Source organism: Camelus ferus, chromosome 30 (genome assembly GCF_009834535.1).
Source record: "Camelus ferus isolate YT-003-E chromosome 30, BCGSAC_Cfer_1.0, whole genome shotgun sequence".
Lineage (NCBI taxonomy): Eukaryota > Metazoa > Chordata > Mammalia > Artiodactyla > Camelidae > Camelus > Camelus ferus.
This window is the reverse complement of record NC_045725.1, coordinates 3,553,762-3,567,288: the sequence shown is the minus strand read 5'-3', so window position 1 is coordinate 3,567,288 and position 13,527 is coordinate 3,553,762.

Genomic DNA, 13,527 nt, shown 5'->3' with positions numbered 1-13,527 from the left:
TGCACGCAGCGGTCACCCTCTCTGGGACGCCGCCTCCACGCTGGCCACCCTGCCTTCCTCTGTCCCCCGTGTGTTCCCCTGACCTGCTCCTTAGCTGCTGACTCTGCTTCTACCTCTGCGTGGCCTGTCTGCACACTCTCCCTGGCTGGTTGTACTGATCGTCATGATTTCAATTACCAGCTGTATTACTTTCTGAGGGTCCACAAGCAAGTTCCACAGAGGGGTTTCAAACATCTGAACTGCGCTGTGTTGGCGTCTGGAGACCACAAGTCTGGGATCGAGGTGTCGGGAGGGCTGTGCCCTCTCTGAAGTTTCCGGGACAGGGAGCTTCTTGCTTCTTCCACCTCCTGGGGTCCCTGGCATCCCTTGGTGTCCCTGGCTTTTGGCCGCATCATTTCAGTCTCTCCCTTGGTTGTCACATGGCCTTCCGTGTGTGTCTCTTCGTGTACGGACACTAATCACTGAACCAGGGCCCAGCCCACTCCTGTGTGACCTCGCCTTGACTAATCACCTCTGCGATGACCCTGTTTCCAAATCAGGTCACATGCTGAGATACCGGGGATTAAGAATTCGGTATCTGTGAATTTTTACACAGCCAGGAAAAAAAATTGCTTGGGACATTTGTAGTGACTAAAGCAACAAATGGTATTTTTTTCAGTCTTCTATACAAAAAGCAAATGAAACAGGCTCTTTGATATACAGCTAACTTTTGGTAGAATTTTCTAGTAAAAATAAAGCTGGCCTCATCTTTCCCAGACCTGAGATTTTCTGCATGCCACTGAGTCCCACCTGCTAAGACATATAGCAAATAGCATTATTGCAATAAAACTTGAAATACAAGCTTCAGTCTGGCCAATCGAATGGATTAAGCCTTATGTTTAAACGGAATCGGCTGTTGTTCTCCTGCAGTTGGGTGTTTTCTCCTTTACTGATCAAAGGTAAAAAATGGGGCAATTAAAAAGAAACTAAAATATCGTAAGCACTTAGTCCTGTGTACGTGGTGGGGGGAGGCTTTTAAATTTTATTTTATTACTTTTTATTTCAAACATAACATAAACCAAAAATTAATTACAGCAATTACATAAATTATTTGAAAACACGTAATTCCAGTAATTTCAGTGGTTGTATATTTCGCAGGTCCATACTGTCCGAGTATTCTCTGCCAGCCCAAGTGGGGGGTGTGCAAAGCCCCTCGGACAGAACCTGCATCTGCTCAGGCTTCCAGCCAGTCACCTCCAGCCCTGGCCGCTGGGGAGACTCTCCCTGCCCCAGCACAGCCTATTGGCAACAGTGAGCTCAAGTGTTGCAGTGGGGAAGGGCGCGTCCACCTGGACATGGCGTCAGGCTTCCACGAAACAAGATGCTTTGAGGCTGGGAAACAGTGAGTTGAACTGGGGAAAAGTTCACCCCAGGGCTGATCCCACAGCTGGGAGACCCGGGACATGCACTTTTCCTCTTTGGGCTCATAAAGATTTTTTATTTTCCTAAAATGCGGAGGCCCCCTCCAGGTCCATGCTGTTGTCATTTACTCGACCACAGGAAGTTCTTCTCTTGTCTGGAACCACGGATCATGTTTGAAAGGGTCACAGGACCCGTTTTACTGGGAACAGACCCGAAGAAGCTGAAGACTGCCTTCCCACCTGGCAGTCTCAGGGTGATGTCAGAACAAGACTCCGGAACCCATTAGAGGCAGTTCAGACCAGAAAGGTCTCGGAGGAGCGTCCTCCAAGACACCTGATGATCTTCGCAGATGCTCGCCTTCCCTTCTTGGCTCGTTATGGCAGACCCAGCCTCAGCATTAGACTCTGAAGGACCCGAGGGGGAGTCCCGACAGGGAGCCAAGGGGTCTGGGTTCCTCTAGAGCAGAGAGGAGCCTGGCAAGGAAGGAGCCCACACCAGAGGGGCCCAGGAGGCGGGGAGCACTTTAGGAGACTGGGGGGTATTGAAGGAAGCAGGTGTGGGGTGAGGAGGTGTGCGTGCAGAAGGAGGAATGGGGCCGCCGTGGTTTCAGATGCAAAGCCTTGCTTTGTGGATGGCTGATTACATCTTTTGCAAGGACTCTTCTGCCGCCGTAAAGCCTCAGTCAGTGAGTGTTTAATACAAATATTGACAATGGTTTACAGGTGCTGATTCTTAAAGGACCAGCACTAACAGTATCTAGCCCTGCTCAGGATTTGCATCCCCAGTCACGTAGTAAATAATAGCCCTTGTCTAAGAAGAAAGTCTAAAAGTTAAGTGCAAAAGCAATGAGTTCTTAGAATGAGTTAAGTATCAAAGCGAAAACAACTATAAAGTAGATTTGTATCACCTTAAAGATCCTAGTCTAAACTGAAGGAAAAAGGAAAAAATGGTGTGCTGGGCAGCAACAGGAAGTCCATGCATGTAAAAACGTCGTGTGTTGGTTGACACGATCCTTGGCCTGGCACACACTTCCCAGAGAAAGCTCAAGAATTACATTGATTTTCTGAGGGTCACATAGTGAATTAGGTAAACAAACCCTACAGTAATGTCCTTTAAATTCGATTTGCAACTACAGAGGGGATTTATGGTCCACATCTTTAAACGTAAAGAAACCAACACAAATCATTGACGCGCATGTTCATTCCTTGACAAATGAGATGATGGTGCAAATTTTTTAAATGGTAAAACCACTGTCTTCACCTCAAATCTAGGAAGAAAAGAATTACAACAACAAAATACACAAAGTGGGCCACCCTCGGGGCCCCGGGACCCTCTAAGAATCAAACCACACCCAAACGAAGGGTCATTAAGACAACAGACAAAGCTTCAGTTCCAGATGGATGTGATTAAACAGCCACGCGCAGCCGAATAACGAAGGAGGGATTATGTTACTGACGTTCCAAAGTGCCTCACGGTTAAACACGCGCAAAGCGAGGGCAAAATTCTGCAAAGTGCTGTCCTTGTCCAGCTCCTGGTACATTTGTGAGTGAAAGTTGCTGATCTCGTCTTAAACCGTGTATGGATGTCCGTGTGTGCTTCGAAACCCTTTAATGTGCCTGCTGACAAGATGTTCTGACAGCTGTTTCCTCAGGTGGACTTTGTTTTCTGTGCGTTTGCGTAAGAAGTGAAACCACCCTGTTTTGATAGGCATTCAGCATTTTGTTTTAATGCTAATTTGCTACTTGACCTTTTGCTTCATAAACTAAGAATATTTAGTGCTCGCAAACATTTGGGAATAAAATGTTCTAGAGGTAGATCATAATCCGTCTTGAGGCTGTCTTCTTTAGGCTAATAAAAAAGTTCCCTCAGAAGCTAGTACGGATGTCCACAGGAATTTCAGTTACCTGGGTGTCTAAATTGGAAAAAGAAGGCTGCCTATCAAACAGGAAGAGAGACGCATTCAGATAGTAAGTGGAGTTGCCCTCACGTAGTTAGATGAAGAGTGACAGCAGATGTAATTCTGCGTAGCCACATTTTCCGTGAGTAACGCACTATCTCATGTGGATGTTTTTCTACCATAAAAATTGCTTGATAATCATTTTTTGTAATTTTTTTTGAAATGACTTTAATCTAGGTACACATCTGAAGGGAAAAATAATTTTACAGGAAACACAATGATGGTTCTGGTCATCAAGGAGGAAGCCGTAAGTTAAATTTCCCAAGTATTGAAAATGTACACATTAGAATGAGAAAAGGAATTGGACATTCAAGTAATTGGGGATTACTGAAAATTTCAGCTCAGTTTTCCTCATACCAAGAAATAGACGGGTTTACATTGAATACATCAGGTTAAAATGGGACTTTAAAACGAGAAAGTCACTTAACCTCAGTCTACTTAACTACAAAATTAGTTTACTGAACTCTAAAATTAGAACTTGGCCAGATGAGCTCAAACGCTCACTAAACTATGAAAAATCTGGGGCCACATGGAGCAGGGGCTGGAGAGAGCTGAGCAAGCGGCCCTTCCCTCCAGGGAGAGGCTGGCGACGCAAAATACACATCTAAGAGACGGAGCCACGTCCAGAGAGCTCCAGACCAGCTCTGAAAATCCAGAAGACTTTGCTGAAGTCATACCTTCGGTACGTGGTGGAGCCAGGATTCAAATCCAAGTCGTCTGACTCCATGGTCTTAAATCACCTCTCAAAGTTGTACCTCAGCTACGCACCCCTCCTCCAGCAGACCACTCAGGATCTCAAGGCAGAGGCGATTATCAGCCAGTTGAGAGATCCCCTGTAAAGAGTTCATCCATTTACCTACTTAGAATCAAAACCTGCCCATTATTCTAATAACTGAAAGAAAATGGCCATTTTGCCAGACGTCTCTAAGTAATTCCCCCAACCCTCCTCTCTACTTTGATACACCAACAGCAGAGGCCGTTGTGTGGCTGTGGCACCGGCCCCACCAGTAACATCCCCAGCATCCTCTGCTCTTCCTCCCTCCCGATGAGCCAGAGAGCAGACTCTGAAGGCAAGCGGACGGGTTAAAACTAAGTCTCTCTATAAAACAGAACAGTAGAGAATGTTAAGCAACATAGTAGAATAGAATAGAAAATATCAGAGTGTATTTCATATACATGGTAAGTAAACTTCAATTTAATGATTCAGTTTCATTTTGCACATAAATGTATACTGCTCTGTGACGTGGAATGTATTTATAACGGTGGGTTAAGTCTCTTAGACAAGGGGTGAAGGAGACCAGCAGGTGCTTGAAAGAAGAGAAGACCAGCATGAATAACAAGGTCACATCTGTCCAGGGAAACGTCTAGAAAAGGCAGCGTTAAAGGCAGGAACTAAGAAGACCCTAGAGCCACAGCAAGTGAGAACAAATAAAGAATGATTTTAATACATGTATGTTCATGTATAACTGAAAAATTGTGCTCTACACTGGGGTTTGACACAACATTGTAAAATGACTATGACTCAGTCAAAAAAATAAGTATAAAGATTTTGCAAAATTCGAAAAAAAAAAAGAGTGATTTTATTTTGTGAGAACCACAGGTAAGACGCGCAGAGCTTCCATCTGTACACAGGCACATCGCTTTTCATTGCGCTGCATAGATACTGCGTTTTTGGCAAATTGAAGGTTCGTGGCAACCCCGTGTTGTCAGATGATGGTTAGCATTTTTTAGCAATAAAGTAGTATCCTCTAATTAAGGTAGGTACATTGTTTTTCATACTTAATACACTTAATTGCACACTTAATACAGTATAGTGCACACGTAACTTTTATGTGCACCGGGAAACCAAAAGAATCAGTGTGATGTTCTTGACGGCGGTACTCGCTTCATTGCAGTGCCTGGAACTGCGCCCACAGTGCCTCGGAGGTGTGCAAAGTTCTGGTCTGCAAAGGTCTGCGAAGACCCAGAGCTTAAACAGACCGGGTTTACGGAAGCGAAACATTCAGGAGTAAACTGAGTTTAGTCTTTGAAACGTACTTTGCTTTTAACCCATGTGGGCCCTGGGATGTGAAATTGCTTGATAAAAGTAAGATCATCTGTGATGCTCACGAAAGCGCTGTTTCTGTGCGAACAGCAGCAGGACATGCGCCGCGCGCTGCCTGCTCCCCGCCCTCGGTCACCGCGCCGGGAAGAACCCAGCTGCTGGTGGAGACAGGCTGCGGCTGTGGGCGCGCCCTCGGGTGGAGGGATGGGGCTTGGAAGGACAGTACCCCCCTGTGAGTTGTCGCTCCACCATTTCCGTCAGAGACACAGCACAGCAGGTAAACGATGCCGGCCAGGTAGCAGGGAGCGGCTCTGTGGTTTACGTAACAAGCATTCATTCTTCAGATTTCTTTTAAAATATTCATCACTGAGTGGTACTGTCATCTGAGAACCTCATCTCATTGTGTGCCTCCATCAGTATATACTGGCTCACTCTGCTGGGCCTGGTAAACCATATGCCTGTAGTTAAAAAAAAAAAAGAGAGAGAGAGAAAGAAAAGAACTCATCCTCTTGTAGCTGTCATGAATATAAAAATCCTGGCAGCGAAGTGGGACTTGTGGTAATAATTGTGACACAATAGATTTTGACAAGGCCGACTGCTGATATGTTCATTTGCATACAGATGTGCGGCACCCTTTCTTCACATTACCCCGACGGGATGGCCGGAAGCGCTCCCCCAGAGCACGGCTCTGCCCCAGCACCGTGGGGGCGTGTCCAGGGCCTCTACCCAAGGAGGGCGCCATTCTGGTTTTGAGACAAGAATTTATAAAAGAGAAAGGATAAGAAAATAAACTGCAGGCAGATTACAGGTCGCTGTCTGTCTCCTGTGGGAAGTGTGGGCCAGCTTTGGAGGCCATCTACAAACGACGTCAACACAGGAGACTGGAATGCCATCGGAAAGCATGTGGCCAACCGTCCAAGAACTCCTTCTAAACATTAAGGATCGATTTACTCATCCAGTTCTAGAGATGGCCGGGCCTTTACTGCCAATATCTGGACACTATGACTGGAAGGAACAGGGCAGGTCATGGGTCACACTTGATCTATAGTTACCTTCTTCCCAAAGATGCAAGTTTAATTTTTTGTCTTGTGTTGGTCATGTTAGTATTTTTTCCCCTAGAAACACAGATTCTAGTTACGATGAATGAGCTAAGGCATCTTAGGGGTGGTGGTAAGTAGGCCATCTAGCTCGACAACTAGAATTGCAAATCTGAGACTTGCCTGTTGGTTTCTGGATTTTGTTATAAACCAATCAGGAAGAACTTGAGTGGAAAAATGTATGTGTGTTACCAGCAGAACATGTATCACCAGGACAACAAACTTTATAACCGCTCACTCAGCAAGAACACAGTGATGGCTAAGCGGGAGGTACCCTCTGTAAAGAGGTAAATAATTACAGTTAAGATCTCTCCTCTTTTCTAGACTTTGATGTGCAACTCGCCAGCATTAGCTAAATATTAGTCGCTAGTAGTAGACATGGTGCCCACTCTTGGTCTGTACGGTTTTAGAACCTGAAAGCTCACTATGGTGAGACGTCAGCTACTCTGAGAACATCAGACTTCCCTTTGACACTCAGATTGCTGATACCTAGAGCAGAGTTAGCAAGCTTGTGGTTCACGCCAGATGCTTTGACAGCTGGGTGGCTTAGGCGCTGGCGACCTGCCTGGATTCCAGGCTCCTGTCTCTGTAACTCCTGCCCCTGACTTCCTGGGTGTAGACCAAGCTCTACACCTCTTCCTGCAAAAACTATTTTCATCCCAACATGCAGCCATTAGCTGTTTATTTAAAAAAACAGTATGCATTTACAGGATTCTTTATTCCTGACTGAAGCATTTTCTAGAACATCTGGTTGGTTACACTTTACATAAATTAACAGACTGTCATCTCCTCTTGACAGTTACCTGTTTACTTTCACTTCATTAAATGCCATTTTTCAGAAATAACACAAGATATATGAAACACAACATGTAATTAAGCAAAACAATACAAATAAACATAAATAATCATAATTTATGTTTATTTGAACATAAGAAAGAGGGAGGAAAAAAAACCCCACTGGAATATGAAGCTAGGAATTTGACGATTGCCTGGCTTTGGAAGATAAATCCAGTGATTGCAACACAGTCCTGGGAAATGATAACCAATTTGCTAGTAATGTGTAGAATGTCTTATTTAAAATAGATTAGAAGTCTTCCATTTTAAATATATTCTTTGGGTGGAGCCACATTCCTGGTTTTCACTACAGGAAAATCCATGTCGACATAAACAAGACATTAGGGAAAAGCCTGTTCAGATAAGAGACATGGGTCAGACATGGACTGGGTAGGACTGGATGGCTCAGCGAGGCGCTAAGAGGGGTCTGGGCTCCACGTGTTTCGCAGGTGTCAGTACTTAACTCCAGTCCTGTATTCGACGGGCGGCACGTCGTTTTAACAGGGAACAACTTGCGTGAACAGTTCGACTTCTCACTTCAGTGTCTGGTCTCTTTGATGAATTGTCGTTGTCACCATTTTTAGCTTAATTAACTTTATCTGCAGAGAAGTTTGGTTTTTTTTATAAATTGCTACATCATTTACATGCATGAGCAAAAATCTATCAGGTCACGATTTCAGAGAGAGGTTTTTCTTAAATTTTTCTTTTCTTCATTGTTTTCCTTTTTCTATACCCTTCTATATATCTATCAATCTCTCTCTCTCTCTGTGATCTCCAGTACCTTTCATTGTGACCCCCGGGCCACTGGAGAGGGAAATGTAACCATCCTATTGCATCTTCTATAATTAGCAATAGTAATAAATGTCCTGTTCCTGTTCATACCAAAACCACATTCCAAATATTTAATTCTATCAGAATTGAATAGACACTGCTCTCCACAGAATCTACCATTCTTCTCAAAATATCCCTCGTACCATCCCACTTCCGCCTCAGCAAGCTGTCAGTCTCCTGCCAGGTCTGTCAGTCACAGCTCCTTTCCCCTGCTCATACTCCGTGGGCCAGCGTTTCTGGGTGTGCAGGAGACGGAGAAAGGGAATATATTTCTGCCAGGTTTTGGAGAAGCGGGGCTCCGTAGGCAGGCTCGCATTTTATTTCTGAAGTGAAAGAAAAGTGCTAAGCAAAATGCATCCAAACTTAAACTTGCTTAGCTCAATGGGAAAGTGCAAAATTTACACTCTGTGTTTCCTGGTCTATTCTCACTTTCCAGTGGAAGTGAAACATTCCCCCCTCCCCAATAACACTCTTAATAGACTTGCCAGATTTGATACATACAGGTTGTTAAAAGAGGAAAAGAAAAACAAAACTGACTAAAATAGATGAGACGATTTCCCCACAGTCTGAAGCTGTGTACGACTTTCGAGCAGAATGACAACTTTATGGCCTTTAAAATACCAGGAAGCCTTTGGCAAACTAAGCTGGCTGGAGAAGGCATGTAAATTAAATACCTAATGTGCGTGAAAGAGAAAACTGGGCATTTTCAACAGCACAAAGGTTAGACAGTCTTCTGTGGCAGAGAGTGATAAACAGAAATCAAGAGAATCAGAAGGCTGGACAATGTTTATAACACACATAACAAAAGCTTGCCCTCCCCCATAGAGAAAAATCTCCTAAAATGGATTTAAACATTACAAATAATCTGACAAAATTGTTGCAACGGGCAGGTGATTCATAAGAGCCAACAAACCTGGAAAGATGTTAAATTTTGCTGAGATTCAGGGAAGTGAGAATTAAAGCGGCAGTGAAATCAGAACGGCAAAAAACAAAACAAAACAAAACAAAACAAAAAACACATTAAGGAGAATGCTGACTTCTGACGCTGCTGGAAGGCAAAGAGGAGGGCGCCCTCACAGCTTGCTGGCGGACGGAGCACGAGGTGCTACAGACAGCCTTCCAGAAGGAGTTTGGAGATACTTCTTAAAATTAAAAACATAGATACTCTTGAATTCAGTGATTCCATTTGAGGGATCTACCCTAGAGAAAAAACAAAACCAAAAACACAATCAGTACCAGTATATGAAGATATAGTCTCAAGACTGTTGAGAACAAAGTGCTTACGTTGTTTAAAAAAAAGACGAATCACTCGAGGAGCCGTTAAATACATTGTTGTATTTTATCCACGGGAACAGTTAGATACAGTGGGTTGGAGTCGAGCACACTAGAGAGGAGTGTGCAAATACTGCAGTGTGAGTGGCCACTCTGCCACTTAATGCGTTTTCAGTGGGAACAGTGAGCTGCAGAGTATTCGGCGCGATACCATCGCACTTTTTTGAACATGGTCGCACATTTGCACAGACCTGGAGGCTGCGAGCAGACGCTGGCTGTGGTGGGAGGCCGCCTGGAGGAGGAGATGGGGCCTGACGGGGAAATTCACCTTCTCTCAAATGATTTCATTGGTTCCCGAATCCCATGGGTCATAGGGAACTTTTGTAATTCAGAAAATAAAGAATTCAAATGCATGAGACGTGTCCCTCGGAAGGCGGTATGGGGAGAGGTGCGGGAAGCAAGGAGCTGCTTTAATAATGGGCTCACCTTGGTTGGAGAGAGCAAGGGGCCGCCGTGCAGAACACAGCCCGGGAGCTGCCTCCGGGCTCGCAGCTCGTCGGCCTCCCCTGCGTGAGGGGCCTTTGGGAAACATGCTGCACGGGCTGAGGGCCTTGGCTGAGCTAGTTTCGCTTTAAGGTTTAGGTGCACCTGGGAGGTCTGGAGGGCACGCGGAGGGCCTGCTCGGGGTGCTCCTAGTAGGGTCCCAACCCGCACCTGGGGCGGGGAGGATACTGACGAGAGGGAGCCGCGGGCCCGCGCGGCCCTGAGGGCCGCGTGGCGGGGGGTGGATGCCTGGCGAGGGACAGGGGAGGCCCTGGACTCCTGGGAGGGCGTCTTGTCCCAGAGTGCCTGCCCCACCCCGCGCCCCCCGGCTCACCCCTGGCCTTTGGGGAACCGGGCTTGGCCGGGCTTCTTGTCACCCGCGGACGGAGCAGCGGGGTGCGCTGCCCTGCCACTGCTCTGGGGTCTCGCTTCTGCCCTGAGCCCGGGGCCTGGAAACATGGGGGCAGGGATACAGCCCTGAGAGGCCTCCTCGTTTTCCAGGTTGGATACTCTTCCACAACGCTTGATTCGTCTGCTTCAAGATCATCGTCAGTAAAGAAAACACCTCAGGCATAAAAGTAAAAGGCCAAGAATAGGAAGAGAGTGGGAGACTGCGTGCCGTCCAAGATGTGGAGCTGAGCCGTGTTCGGGCCACAGTTCTTTGAGCCTAAACCCCCTGCAGCGGCGGCCGTGTCCTGTGTCGTTTGCCCAGCGTTGAGGCCACCTTAAATCCTCGGCAGCAGTGGCGATGTCCCCGCAGCCACCTGCATCCCGCCGCGCTTCTCCCTGCCGGGAGGCCCAGGGAGGCCGGGAGCCACCGAGCCTGGGTCCTCTGTCCGGGTCCTGAATTGGGCGCTCGCTCTAACGGAGAACAGATCCACATCCTCGTGTGGGCTATTTTAGTCTTTTCAAAAGTGCCCGGCTCTCTCCCATCAACTCTGACTCAGATCTTAAGTAGTGTCCTCGGGCACCACCCTGCACTGCGGGTCAACGTGGCACCAGGGCTTCGCGGCTCCCAGGGGAAGTTCTGCCATCACCTCCCCCACTCTGTTTCTGGCCAGTCAGAGGCGTTTATCTGCATTTGGGTCTTGCATGAAGCCTGAGAGTTTGGCCTTTTTGGGGGGGTCGGGGGTAGTGTTGGCCCCTCCAAGATTCCATTAGGCTCTCTTTGCTCTCACACGTGGTCCCTTCAGAGATCAGCCCTACACGCGTGTGCCTTCCTCATGCTCAGGATCCGGACACCAGGATGCTCATCCCTGGGCACCAATGGCCACATTTCCGTGAAATGAGGTCTGGGCATACTTGGGTTCCTCTGTGCCAGTGTGCATGTGACCAAGCAAAAGGGCTTGCTGAAGTGAGCGGGGCACCCCTATGCTGGCCATTTGGCAGACGTAGACTGGGGACCCCAGCCTTAGTCCAGCCCGAAGGGAAGTGAGCAAGTCAGCCCGGCCCCCGATAATTTGGTCTAAATGGCATATTCATTTGACTGATTATTATTATTTGCTTTTACAGTGCTGATTAAACTAGAACTTTTTCTTTCAATTGATTGGTGGTTTTGAGACTGTGCAGACCAGACCACAATCTAATCCTGTGCGGACCGTCCACGCGTTCTTGCCGGCCGCTGAGCCGGCGGCCGCTGCCCGCAGCTCCTGCCGCTGCGGCTTGGTGTCTGGAGCAGCGGATGGAGCAGAGAAGAGAGAGGCAATAGCTGGGAATCAAAAAGGGAAACAAAGGCGAAAACCAGCATCCAAGGCAAAGAAAACAGGAGAAATAAGGAGTGAGGACTCAGGACAACTGAAGGGCGCTGGGAAGGCTGAGGCCGCAGCTGTGAAATGAGACATTGAGACTCTGCAAGTGACTGCAGAAGGGCCGGGAAGATCCTCTTGGACGATGTGTTCCTTCCAAAAATACTTCTGAGCACCTAGGCTATGCCAGTTCTGTAGTGTGAGATCGGGGTCCTGTTTATCTCAGACAGAAGGGGCTTTATGCACTGAAATTATTATTATTATTTTCTGCATAAAGATGACAGCAGAGCTTCACAGACATAGAAAAGCAACGCCTAGTTCTTCCTGTCCTCACGTTTTCCTTTTAAATGAACAGCTTGCAGACCCAACTCCAGGCACCTTTCGTCCGAAGCTGCCGCGGGAGGGGTCACTATTAGCTTCGTCATTTGAGTTAGAATTTGGGTCATACGTGCCCCTTCCTTCACACCTGGAATCCCCAGTGCCCTCAGAATGAGTTGGTCAGCATCGAATACGAGTCACTTTGCTGCCTCTAATGGGGGCTACCTTATTCTACAGATGGTGAAACAATGTTTTAGAAAAATTAGGTGACCGTCTTAGCCACACATACATAAGGAGTGGAGCTAAAATGTGAACTCAAGTCCATTTTGCCTCCAGACTGCGTGCACACTAGACATATATACGTCTGTATGGAAGCAGATACCGGCTAGGTGTTCCCACCTCTCTCAACACAGCACAAAAATCAAGAAAATATAAATTTGTTTATGGAAACCAGGTTATGAAGGTGGTTAAATAAGTTGAAAAAATACTCTTGCTGATGAACTTTATTGTGATCTAATCTATTTCGTCCTAGAAGCCCAGTATTTTGTCAACCAGGAGAGAAATGTATTCATTCAGCAAAGATTTATTGAGCATCCTAACAAGACCCTGTGGGAATCAGAAATTGAGGTGACCCACCAAACTGCAAGTGAAATCTTGAACCAAATCAACCATCAGTGGTAGACGGCGTATTTGCATAACTGCATATGAAGATATTGAAATATTTGCTGTGATTGGGTGCAAAACTAGAGGATCTGCATTCAAAACCCAGTCGCACCGTTTACTTCACACTTGACCTCGGACGAATTACGTCAGCTCTCTGTGCTTCTGTTTCTTCAGCTATAAAATAAGGCAGGTGACAGGAGGACCTACCTCGTGGGATGGTAGTGAAGACTAATTTAACTGACAGATGTAAGGACTTAGACGACTGCCTGGCACGTAGGATTAAATATATTGGTAGCATTATCTTACCAGGTGCTCTCCAGATGATCAAGTAGATTGTCTTCCTTGAGACACTGTGGTGAGGGACCTTGCCTAACGGTAAAGAATCCCACATTTCCAGAATAAACTGTTCGAGAATAGCAAATTATTTTTGTGTGCACGCGGCACTGTTCACTTGAAGTTTGCTGTGAATATTTGCAAGTGGAGTGGGACTGGCTCGGCCTTTCCCTTTCCCTTTGCTGCACACGTCCAGTTTGATGTTTGGGGTAAGCGACCCACACGTGGGGAATGTTCGCTCTCTGTCTGCTCTCTGAAGAGCCGGTGTGAGATCGGTGTTTCTTCAGTGTCTGGCAGAATCGTCAAGGCCAGTGTCTTTGTCCATTTTTGCCTCCAGAGGATTTTAAAGTATTGAGTCCATTTTTAAAAAGATATTGTAGAAGTAGGGTTTTCTGTTTCCTCCTGAGTTATTTATATTTGTATTTTTATAAGACTTTGTTCACTATGTCTAAACTTTCACATATATTGTCATAAAGTTTTCATGATGGT